Raw genomic sequence first — 12,580 nt, 5'->3', positions numbered from 1 at the left:
TCAGCCACTGTCACTGGCCTCACTGTGTTTTTCCTCAAAATTGGCACTGCTCTGCTTTTGCTGGACTACTTCTCAGAACTGGCTACTCTGCTTTCGCGCTGCACAACTTCTCTACGTCACACTGCTCGCCAGAGAACCTTAGTCACGTTACCACCAATAGCAACCGCAAAGTGTGAAGGTAGTTGCCCTACTGCTACTCCTCTTCTCCTCGATGCTCCTCCTCCTGTTCTACTCCTGCTCCTTTCTTCTTAGCGCTGCTCATCTTCTTCTCCTCGGCGTTGATGCTCTTTTGGTGAGGAAGGTCACAAGCCCCTACTCAACCACTCTTTTTCTTCTCGGCACTGGTTCTAGTAATGATTCTGAACTTTTTTTTCTAAAGTAGGATTAAGGTCTAACCGTTGTTATTATAATTTATAATGCTAGATTTTTTCAGAACTTGTTTTCATAATTTATAAAGTATATTTATTGTTCTGAACTTCTGATTATTGTTGATTTGTTCTCTTTGTTTGATTCTGATATGTTTTTATTTTAATTACATATGATGTTGATTTGTTCTCCATGTTTGGGTCTGATCTATTATGAATTTAATTAAAATATGTTCTGATTATTGTTGCTTTGTTCTCCTTGTTTGTTTTTTATTTATTCTGATTTTAATTGAAACTTATTCTGATTATTGTTGATTTGTTATCCTTATTTGGTTCTGATTTGTTTTTATTATAATTAAAACATGTTTTAATTATTGTTGATTTATTCTAATTTTAATTAAAATATTTCAATGCTTAATTATTTCTCATATTTGTCCAATGTATGTGTTTCTATTCCTTACTATGAATAACTCTTTTTTCCTTTTATTACAATAATGTTATATATATGTGGGGAAGCTCTTAATAACTACTATATAGTTTTCTTGGTTTTATAACCACGTCATGCTTCTTTTATAGTCTTTTCTTCTTACTCTTCTACCTCTCTATCACTTCCTTTAGTTGTTTGGCAGGAGTGTTTGGAAATGCAAAAAGGGGAGGCCTTCTATCACTTTCAATTCAACACATGGCTTGTAAAATCTACAACTGGGCATTTTAGGTAGAGATTTTTGTTCATTTATACTTAAACCTTGCTAATTCTTAGACATTTTTGGGGAAAGCGGGCTGTTTCATTTGCACTGCTATGTATTTGATTTGAATAGAGCCAATCATTTAAAAATTATTAAAAACCATAAATCCCTGCTTGTGGTCCTTGCTTGGATAAATTTCATCATATAGTTAAATTTTTTTCTTCTTTGGAACGATTTAATCATGTGGATGTTTATTATACTGCACCTAGGGAGTTCTTATATTTGCTATGCATAATTTCTAGTGTCCATTTTAGCTCATTACTAGTCATTAATTTCTGGATTGCAGATCAGGATCTAAAACAAACACATTCTCTAATATGTAACAAATTCTGATTAATAATGTTCTGATTAATAACGTTATATTTTATGCTTTTTAGTAATACTTTAGTGCATGTAATTTGCAAGGTTCCCAATGATGCTGATATACTTTACCATGCTAATGATAGATAACATTTGATTATTCCTTTCATTATACCGAGGGAACTCTTTAACTATAAATTGTGCAAACTTTGATCTATTTTAGAGATTTATTTGTTGTTTATTGATGAGCGGATAATTTATACGCTTTTTGGCATTGTTTTTAGGTAGTTTTTTTATTATGTTTTAGATACTCTTTAGTATATTTTTATTATTTTTTATGCAAAAATCATATTTTTGGACTTTAATATGAGTTTGTGTATTTTTCTGTGATTTTAGGTATTTTCTGGCTGAAATTGAAGGACCTGAGCAAAAATCTGATTCAGAGGCTAAGAAAGGATTGCAGATGCTGTTGGATTCTGACCTCCCTGCACTCGAAGTGGATTTTCTTGAGCTATAGAAACCTAATTGGCGCGCTCTTAATTGCCTTCGAAAGTAGACATCCTGGGCTTTCCAGCAATGTATAATAGTCAATACTTTGTCCGAGATTTGATGGCCAAAACTTGCGTCTAAACGCCTACCAAAGACCCTTTTCTGGCGTAAAACAACGAAACTGGCACCAGAACTAGAGTTAAACGCTCAAACTGGCATCCAAGCTAGCATTTAACTCCAAGGATAACCTATGCATGTGAAAGCTTCAAAACTCAGCCCAAACACACACCAAGTGGGCCCTGAAAGTGGATTTCTGCACTATCTGCACTTAGTTACACATTTTTCTGTAAACCCTAGTAACTAGTTTAGTATATATAGCACTTTTTACTATTGTATTAGAGGTCTTTGAACCTTTTTTTCATTTAACATGCCACTTGGGAGGCTGGCCATTCGGCCATGCCTAGACCTTCTTCTCTTATGTATTTTCTACGGTGGAGTTTCTACACCTCATAGATTAAGGTGAGGAGCTCTGATGTTCTTCATGAATTAATGCAAGTATTATTATTTCTCTTTCAATTCACGCCTACTTATTCTCCATGATATACTCTCGTACTTAATTCAGTTAAGTCAGAATGAAGGGGGTGACCCAATTACCCACAATCTTCATTACTCGCTTAGCCAAGATCCATGTGCCTGACAACCACAAGCGGTCTACATGATGTTCAACGTAGTCATTGGACGACCCAGTGCACTTGCTGGTTAGTTGTGCGTAGTTGTGAAAAGTGTGATCACAATTTCGTGCACCAAGTGTTTGGCATCGTTGCTGGGGATTGTTCGAGTTTGGACAACTGACGGTTTATCTTGTTGCTTAGATTGGGTAATTTTATTTTATGTTTAAGCTTTTTATTTTTGTTTTCGAAAAATACAAAAAAAGTTTATAAAAATCATAAAAACCAAAAAAATATTTTGTGTTTCTCTTTTGAGTCTAGTGTCAAATCCTAAGTTTGGTGTCAATTGCATGTTTTTAATTTTCCTAAGTTTTCGGAAAAAAATTCATGCATTGTGTTCTTCTGTGATCTTCGAGTGGTTCTTTATGATTTCCTTTGTCTAATCTTATGATTTTCCTGTTTTGTGTTTTATGTTGTTTTTCATATTTATTTTCAAAATCATAGTGTTTGAACATTCAAAATTTCTAAGTTTGGCGCCTTGCATGTCTTTCTTTTCTTAAAAATTTTCAAAGATATGTCCTTGATGTTCATCATGATCTTCAAAGTGTTCTTGGTGTTCATCTTGACATTCAAAGTGTCCTTGCATGCATTACTTGCTCACTGGAGTTAAAACGATAGTAAAGAGGCAATTTGGGCGTTAAACGCCAGAATGGCTATCATTCTGGGCGTTTAACGCCAGTCAAGGTAACATTCTGGTTGTTAAACGCCAGAATGGATAGCGTTCTGGGCATTTAACGCCAAAACTGGCAGCATTCTGGGCATTTAGAAAAACGCGCAGTAAAGAAGGATTTCTGGCGTTTAACGCCAGCCAGGGCGTTAAACGCCCAAAGAGGCAGCCAAATGGGCGTTAAACGCCAGAATGGATAGCATTCTGGGCGTTTAACGCCAGGATGACACAAGGGAGGTAATTTCATTTCCAATTCAAATTTTTTCAAATTTTCATGTTTTAAATCATAATTTTAAAATCTTATCTTTCAACATTTTCAAAAATCCTTGCTAACAATTAATGTTTTGATTCAAAAAATTGCAAGTTTGTTACTTTCTTGTTAAGAAAGGTTCAACCTTTGAATTTTAGAATCATATCTTTTAATTTCTTATTAGTCAAGTCATCAATTTTAAAAATCAAATCTTTTTCAATCATATCTTTTCAATCATATCTTTTTAAAATCAAATCTTTTTCAATCATATCTTTTTAAATTTTGATTTCAAATTCTTTTTTCTAACTTTTTATCTTTTTAAAATTATTTTCAAATCTTTTTCAACTAATTACTATTTCTTATCTTTTTCAAAACCACCTAACCACTTTTCCACTTCCAATTTTTGAAAATCACTAACCACTTTTTCAAAATCTTTTTAATTAACTAATTGTTTTAGTTTTAGTTTTTGAATACTCTCTCTCTCATCTCTTTCTATTTATTTGCTAACACTTCTCTTCTACTTATAATTTGAACCCTCTCTCTCCCTCTGTGTTCGAATTCTTCTTATTCTCTCTCTACCTCATTCCTTTATTCTTCTTTTCTTTTAACACATCAAAAAATCTCTATACTGTGACATAGAGGATTTCACTACTCCCTTTTGTTCTCTTCTTTTTCATATGAGCAGAAACATGGATAAAAACATTCTTGTTGAAGCTGATCCTGAACCTGAAAGGACTCTAAAGAAGAAGCTAAGAGAAGCTAAAGCACAACACTCCGGAGAGGACCTTTCAGAAAATTTTGAATAAGAAGTAGACATGGCAGCCGAACCCAACAACAATGCAAGAGATGCAAGGAAGATGATTGGTGACTATACTGCACCAACTTCCAACTTCTATGGAAGAAGCATCTCAATTCCTGTCATTAGAGCAAACAACTTTGAGCTTAAGCATCAATTAGTTTCTCTAATGCAGCAGAATTGCAAGTTTCATGGACTTCCATCGGAAGATCCTCATCAGTTCTTAGCTGAATTCTTGCAAATCTATGATATTGTTAAGACCAATGGGGTTGATCCCGAGGTCTACAGACTTATGCTTTTCCCCTTTGCTGTAAGAGACAGAGCTAGAACATGGTTGGACTCACAACCTAGAGAAAGCATGAACTCTTGGGAAAAGTTGGTCAATATTTTCTTAACCAAATTCTTTCCACCTCAAAAGATGAGCAAGCTTAGAGTGGAAGTCCAAACCTTCATACAAAAGGAAGGTGAATCCCTCTATGAAGCTTGGAAAAGATACAAGAAATTAACCAAAAGGTGTCCTTCTGACATACTTCCAGAATGGAGCATCCTATGTATATTCTATGATGGTCTGTCTGAATTGTCCAAGATGTCCTTGGACCATTCTGCTAGTGGATCCCTTCATTTAAAAACCCCTGCAGAAGCCCAGAAACTCATTGAGATGGTTGCAAATAACTAGTTCATGTACATTTCTGAAAGAAATCCTGTGAATAACAGGATGACTCAGAAAAAAGAAGTTCTTGATATTGATACTCTGAATGCCATATTGGCTCAGAACAAAATATTGACTCAGCAAGTCAATATGATTTCTTAGAATCTGACTGGATTGTAAGCTACATCCGGCAGTGCTAAAGAAGCCTCCTCTGAAGGAGAAGCTTATGACCCTGAGAATCCTGCAATGGAAGAGGTGAATTACATGGGAGAATCCTATGGAAACACCTATAATCCTTTATAGAGAAATCATCCAAATTTCTCATGAAAGGATCAACAGAAGCCTCAACAAGGCTTCAATAATAATAATGGTGGGAGAAATAGGTTTGGCAATAGCAAACCTTTTCCATCATCTTCTTAGCAACAGACAGAGAATTCTGAGCAGAGCCTCTCTGGGTTAGCAAACATAGTCTCTAATCTATCTAAAACCACTCTTAGTTTCATGAATGAAATAAGGTCCTCCATCAGAAATTTGGAGGCACAAGTGGGTCAGCTGAGTAAAAGAGTTACTGAAACTCCTTCTAGTACTCTCCCAAGCAATACAGAAGAGAATCCCAAAAGAGAGTGCAAGGCCATAACTATAACCAAAATGGCCAAACATGGAGAGAGTGAAAAGGTAGTGATTCCCAGTGAGGAAGACCTCAAGGGACGTCCACTGACCAATAATAAGTTCCCTATTGAGGAACTAGAGGAATCTGAGGCTCATACAGAGACCATATAAATTCCACTGAACTTACTATTGTCATTCATGAGCTCTGATGAATATTCTTCCTCTGAAGAGGATGAAGACACTATTGAAGAGTAAGTTGCTCAGTATCTAGGAGCAATCATGAAGCTGAATGCCAAGTTATTTGGTAATGAAACTTGGGAGGATGAACCTCCATTGCTCATCAATAAACTGAATACATGGATTCAGCAAACATTGCTTCAAAAGAAACCGAACCCCGAAAAGTTCTTAATAGCTTGCACCATAGGCACCATGACCTTTGAAAAGGCTCTGTGTGACTTGGGGTCAGGTATCAACCTCATGCCACTCTCTATAATGGAGAAACTATAGATCTTTGAGGTACAAGATGCAAGAATCTCACTAGAGATGGCAGACAAATCAATGAAACAGGTTTATGGATTTGTAGAGGATGTCTTAGTGAAGGTTGAAGGCCTTTACGTCCCTGCTGACTTCATAATCCTAGACAGTGGGAAGGATAAGGATGAATCTATTATCCTTGGAAGATCCTTCCTAGCCACAACAAGGGCTGTGATTGATGTGGACAGAGGAGAGTTAGTCCTTTAATTGAATCAGGACTACCTGTTGTTTAAGACTCAAGGATCTTCTTCTGTAAACATGGAGAAGAAGCATGAAAAGCTTCTCTCAGTACAGAGTCAAGTAGAGTCCCTACACTCAAACTCTATGTTTGATGTTGGGAGGCCACAATCATGCTCTGAGCATCTGTGAAGCTCTGTAAGAGCTTCCTGTCAAGCTATTGACATTAAAGAAGCGCTTATTAGGAGGCAACCCAATTTTATTTATCTATATTAATTACTTTTTCATTTTATTTTCTAGTGTTAGTCTATGTTTTCTTTAGGTTGATGATCATGTGAAGTCACAAATACAGCTGCGAAAATTAAAGCAGAATAAAAAACAGCATCAAAAACAGCACACCCTAGAGGACGAGCTTACTGGCATTTAAACGCTAGTAAGGATAGCAAAATGGGCGTTTAACGCCCACTCTGGCAGTATTCTGGGTGTTAAACGCCGGAAATGGCACACAGACTGGCGTTTAATGCCAATAGAGGGTGTCTGGTGTCTAATTGGTGTTAAACGCCAGTAAGGATAGCAGAATGGGCGTTTAACGCCCAGTCTGGCTGCCAGTTCTGGCGTTTAACGCCCAGAATGCTGCCAAACTGGGCGTTAAACGCCAGAAATTCCACACAGAGGGCATTTAAATGCCAGAAAGGTGCAGGAATGATAAATCCTTGACACCTCAGGATCTGTGGACCCCACAGGATCCCTACCTACCCTAACTCACTCTCATTCCTCTTCACACCTTTCCAAAACACTCTCCCCCAAATACTACACTCTTCTCCATAATCTCTTCACCACTCACATCCATCAACTATTTCCCATCATATAACTCACCTACCCCCACCCACTCAAATTCAAACCATTTCCCTCCCAAACCCCACCCCTATCACACGGATACCCTCCCCCATACCCTATAAATACCCTTCCTTACTCCTTCATTTTCACACATCACAAACACTCCCAACCCCCTTGGCTGAACCACTCCTACACCTCCATCTCCTCTGTTTCTTCTTCTTCTCCTCATTTCTTTCTTCTTTTGCTCGAGGACGAGCAAACTTTTAAGTTTGGTATGGGAAAAAGTGTTGCTTTTTGCTTTTCCATAACCATTAATGGCACCTAAGACCGGAGAAACCTCTAGAAAGAAGAAAGGGAAGGCAATTGCTTCCACCTCCGAGTCGTGGGAGATGGAGATATTCATCTCAAAGGTCCATCAAGACCACTTCTATGAAGTTGTGGCCAAGAAAAAGGTGATCCCCGAGGTCCCCTTCAAGCTCAAAAAGAGCGAATATCCAAAGATCCAACAAGAGATTCAAAGAAGAGACTGGGAAGTTCTCACCAACCCCATCCAACAAGTCAGAATCTTAATGGTTTAAGAGTTCTATGCTAATGCATGGATCACTAAGAACCATGGTTAAAGTGTGAACCCGAACCCAAAGAATTGGCTCACAGTGGTTCGGGGGAAATACTTGAATTTCAGTCTAGAAACCATGAGGTTGGCATTCAACTTGCCAATGATATAAGAAGATTTTCATCCTTTCACAAGAAGGGTCAACTTTGATCAACGGTTGGACCAAGTCCTCATGGACATCTGTGTGGAAGGAGCCCAATGGAAGAGAGACTCCAAAGGCAAGCCGGTTCAACTGAGAAGGCTTGACCTCAAACCCTTGGCTAGAGGATGGTTGGAGTTCATCCAATGCTCTATCATTCCTACTAGCAACCGGTCCAAAGTGACTGTGGATCGGGCTATCATGATCCATAATATCATGATTGGAGAGGAAGTGGAAGTTCATGAGATCTTACCTCTAGAACTATACAAGGTGGCTGACAAGCCTTCCACTTTGGCAAGGTTAGCCTTCCCTCATCTCATCTGTCACCTATGCAATTCAGCTGAAATTGTCGTAGAGGAAGACATCCTCATTGAAGAAGACAAGCCCTTCACTAAAAAGAGAATGGAACAAACAAGAGAGCCCACTCATGGACCTCAACAAGAGCATGACGAAGTCCCTCATTAAGAAATCCCTGAGATGCCTCAAGGGATGCATTTTCCTCCACACAACTATTGGGAGCAACTCAACACCTCTTTAGGAGATTTGAGTTCCAACATGGAGCAACTAAGAATGGAGCACCAAGAGCAATCCATCATCCTCCATGAAATCAGAGAGGACCAAAGAGCCATGAGGGAGGAGCAACGAAGGCAAGGAAGAGATATTAAGGAGCTTAAGCACTCCATAGGATCTTCAAGAGGAAGAACTAGCCGCTATCACTAAGGTGGACCCGTTTTTTAATTTTCTTGTTCTTATTTTTCTATTTTTCGGTTCTTATGCTCTATGTTTTGTCTATGTTTGTGTCTTTATTACATGATCATTAGTGTCTAGTGTCTATGTCTTAAAGATATGAATGCCTTATGAATCCTTCACCTTTCTTAAATGAAAAATGTTTCTAATTGCAAAAGAACAAGAAGTACATGAATTTCGAATTCTATCTTGAAATTAGTTTAATTATATTGATGTGGTGGCAATACTTTTTGTTTTCTGAATGAATACTTGAACAGTGCATATTTTTGATAGTGAAGTTTATAAATGTTAAAATTGTTGGTTCTTGAAAGAATGATGAAAAAAGAGAAATGTTATTGATAATCTGAAAAATCATAAAATTGATTCTTGAAGCAAGAAAAAGTAGTGAAAAACACAAAGCTTGCGAAAAATTAAATAAAGAAAAAAAAAGCAAGCAGAAAAAGCCAGTAACCCTTTAAACTAAAAGGCAAGGGTAAAAAAGATCCAAGGCTTTGAGCATCAGTGGATAGGAGGGCCCAAAGGAATAAAATCCTGGCCTAAGCGGCTAAATCAAGCTGTCCCTAACCATGTGCTTGTGTCATAAAGGTTCAAGTGAAAAGCTTGAGACTGAGTGGTTAAAGTCATGATCCAAAGCAAAAGAGTGTGCTTAAGAACTCTGGACACCTCTAACTAGAGACTCTAGCAAAGCTGAGTCACAATCTGAAAAGGTTCACCCAATTATTTGTCTGTGGCATTTATGTATCCAGTGGTAATACTGGAAAACAAGATGCATAGGGTCACGGCCAAGACTCATAAGTAGCTGTGTTCAAGAATCAACATACTGAACTAGGAGAATCAATAACACTATCTGAATTCTGAGTTCCTATGGATGCCAATCATTCTGAACTTCAAAGGATAAAGTGAGATACCAAAACGGTTCAGTAGCAAAAAGCTACTAGTCCTGCTCATCTAATTAGAACTAAGCTTCATTGATGTTTTGGAATTTATTGTATATTCACTTCTTTTTATCCTATTTTATTTTTAGTTGCTTGGGGACAAGCAACAATTTAAGTTTGGTGTTGTGACGAGCGGATAATTTATACGCTTTTTGGCATTGTTTTTAGGTAGTTTTAGTATGTTTTAGTTACTTTTTAGTATATTTTTATTAGTTTTTATGAAAAAATCACATTTCTGGACTTTACTATGAGTTTGTGTGTTTTTTGTGATTTCAAGTATTTTCTGGCTGAAATTGAAGGACCTGAGCGAAACTCTGATTCAGAGGCTGAGAAAGGACTGCAGATGCTGTTGGATTCTGACCTCCCTGCACTCGAAGTGGATTTTCTAGAGCTACAGAGGTCCAATTGGCGCGTTCTCAATTGTGTTAGAAAGTAGACATCTTGGGATTTTCAAAAATATATAATAGTCTATACTTTTCTCGAGATTTGATGGACCAAACTGGCGTCTAAACGTCCACCAAAGACCATTTTCTGGCGTAAAACGCTGGAACTGGCACCAGAACTGGAGTTAAACGCTCAAATTGGCATCCAAGCTAGCGTTTAACTCCAAGGATGGCCTATGCACGTGAAAGCTTCAAAACTCAGCCCAAACACACACGAAGTGGGCCCTGGAAGTGGATTTCTGCACTATCTGCACTTAGTTACTCATTTTTCTGTAAACCCTAGTAACTAGTTTAGTATATATAGCACTTTTTACTATTGGGTGCAATGACGGTGTGCAAAAGGATCCAGTGATCCTATTCTGACCCAAGTGAGAACCGACAGATGATTAGCCCTGTGGTAGCTGTGCCTGGTATTTTTCATCTGAGACGAGAAATTCGACAATTGATTAGTCGTACAGAAACCGTAGCCGGACCATTTTTACTGAGAGGATTATACAGCTTGCCATGGAAGGGAGGATGCATGATTGGATGAAGACAATAGGAAAGCAGAGGTTCAGAAGCAACAAAGCATCTCCAAACACTTATTTGAAATTCCCACCAATGAATTACATAAGTATCTCTATGTTATCTTCCGTTTTATTTGCCTTTTAATCATCAATACCTCATAACCATTTGAATCCGCCTGACTGAGATTTCCAAGATGATCATAGCTTGCTTTAAGCCGTCAATCTCCTTGGGATCGACCCTTACTCGCGTAAGGTATTACTTGGACGACCCAGTGCACTTGCTGGTTAGTTGTGCGGAGTTGTGAAAAGTGTGATCACAATTTGGTGCACCGTTTATCAAAGTATGCATTTAAACGGTTTGAATTTAGTGTGACATGATCAGCTTTACCGCTTCCTTGTGAGGAGGATCGGCAGCATTTTCAATGCCGTGATACTGAAGCGCTTGTTCATGAGCAAGGTTAACTAGCCCCTGCTTTCTCTGTCACTTGATTAACTTTATGAAGGCCAAGGTTTGTTTTTTCCTCTCTTATCTTTCTCAGTGGTAACATATGAATTTTTTTAAGTTTTCTGTACTTATACTCTCCATTGGATGTTTGTTTTATTGATGCAGGAAGGTAAAATTGCCGTGGTAGTGAGAACTGTAACTGATGATATCAGAGTGTATGAAGTTCTTGCATTGAAGGTTACCACACTCATGTTTATAGAGACTGCACGGGCTAGAATAAAGAAGGTTGGTGGTGAATGCTTGACATTGGATCAACTTGCACTTAGGGCACCTCTCGAACAGAACACAGTATGCGTAGATTAGATATATAATCCACTTACTAGTTTCAAATTATGTCTATGACTATTATATATAAACTTATCAATGGATATTTGAGTTGGACTGGTTCAAACAATATTTATATCGTTTGATTGAATGAATCACATAAAATCAAGCATAGATTCATTTGTGAATTATAATGGTACTATGCATTATGATAGGATGGATTTGGAAATATTGAAGTGATCAGTTTTTAGATGGTTAATTTGGTTTATATATTGTTGTATCAATATAGGTCCTTCTTAGAGGCCCAAAAAACTCCAAGGAAGCTGTGAAACACTTTGGTCCTGCTCCTGGTGTTCCTCACAACCATACCAAGCCTTATGTACAATCTAAGGGAATGAAGTATGAGAGGGCTAGAGAAAGGAGGAACAGCAAAGGACTTAGGGTTTAAGTTGTATTGTTTCTGTATTTTTCTTCAGTTTTTAGTTTTGGAATTTAACCCTTTCTCCCATATCCTAGTGCTTTCATGCTCAGGTTGAGAAGCTTGTTGAGAAATCAGAGTTTTGAACTCGAGATTTATTTTGTATTTGAGTATTAGTTTTTTAATGTATAAAAAAATTATAGAAAAAATTATAATTGTCACTAATTACTGTTTGATTTGTCTTGTAATAAAAATTTCATACTATATTTATAGGTTTGATAATAAAAAATGACTAAAAATTTATATTGTGCAGCAATAAAGGTAAAGTCAGAAAAGGTTTTTTTTTTTAATTTGATAAGACTATTGCAACATTTTAAAAGCGTAGCCATATCTCATTATCGCCACGCTTTTAAAACGTGGCCATAGCTCCCTCTATTGCCGTGCTTTAAAAGCTTGGCATATCTCTCTCTATTGGCACACTTTAAAAGCATGAACATATCTCACATATGGCCATGCTTTTAAGCGTGGAAATTTGTAAAAAATGTGGCAAAAAAAGCATGGCAATAGGTTTCCAAAGGCGTGGCGATAGAGCAACCGCCAAGCTTGCAGACCCTTTCAAAAGCATGGCGGTAGCTCAAAAATCGTGGCGAAAAGATATCGTCACGCTTTTTTCACCTTTTCGCCATGCTTTAAAAGTGTGGCAATAGAGGTGTTTTCTTACAATGAGAGTAGGTGATACGTGAATATCTTATACCCATTTTAGGCTTATTTTCTAGTTAAATTTAGTTGGAATTTAATAAGTTTAGTTACATTTTAGGTTAAAATCCTCTTTGGATGCTACTTTGAGTTTTTCTGGTGTTTTT

The 12,580-nt window shown here is 37.4% G+C and overlaps 2 non-coding genes and 1 pseudogene across 2 annotated transcripts; 2 read left to right on the top strand and 1 right to left on the bottom strand.

Moving 5' to 3' along the window:
• Window positions 1–11,747, top strand: part of LOC127745513 (60S ribosomal protein L18-like) — a 52,133-nt pseudogene extending 40,386 nt beyond the window's left edge.
• LOC127745969 (small nucleolar RNA snoR53Y) lies at window positions 1,517–1,596 on the top strand. Its single transcript, XR_008007593.1, has one exon. It is a non-coding gene; the product is annotated as a small nucleolar RNA snoR53Y (small nucleolar RNA).
• Window positions 4,766–4,869, bottom strand: LOC127746358 (small nucleolar RNA R71). Its single transcript, XR_008007977.1, has one exon. It is a non-coding gene; the product is annotated as a small nucleolar RNA R71 (small nucleolar RNA).
• Window positions 11,748–12,580: the final 833 nt, after the last annotated feature.

Source organism: Arachis duranensis, chromosome 3, assembly GCF_000817695.3.
Source record: "Arachis duranensis cultivar V14167 chromosome 3, aradu.V14167.gnm2.J7QH, whole genome shotgun sequence".
Classification (NCBI taxonomy): Eukaryota; Viridiplantae; Streptophyta; class Magnoliopsida; order Fabales; family Fabaceae; genus Arachis; species Arachis duranensis.
This window is presented reverse-complemented; position numbering and strand designations above follow the sequence as displayed.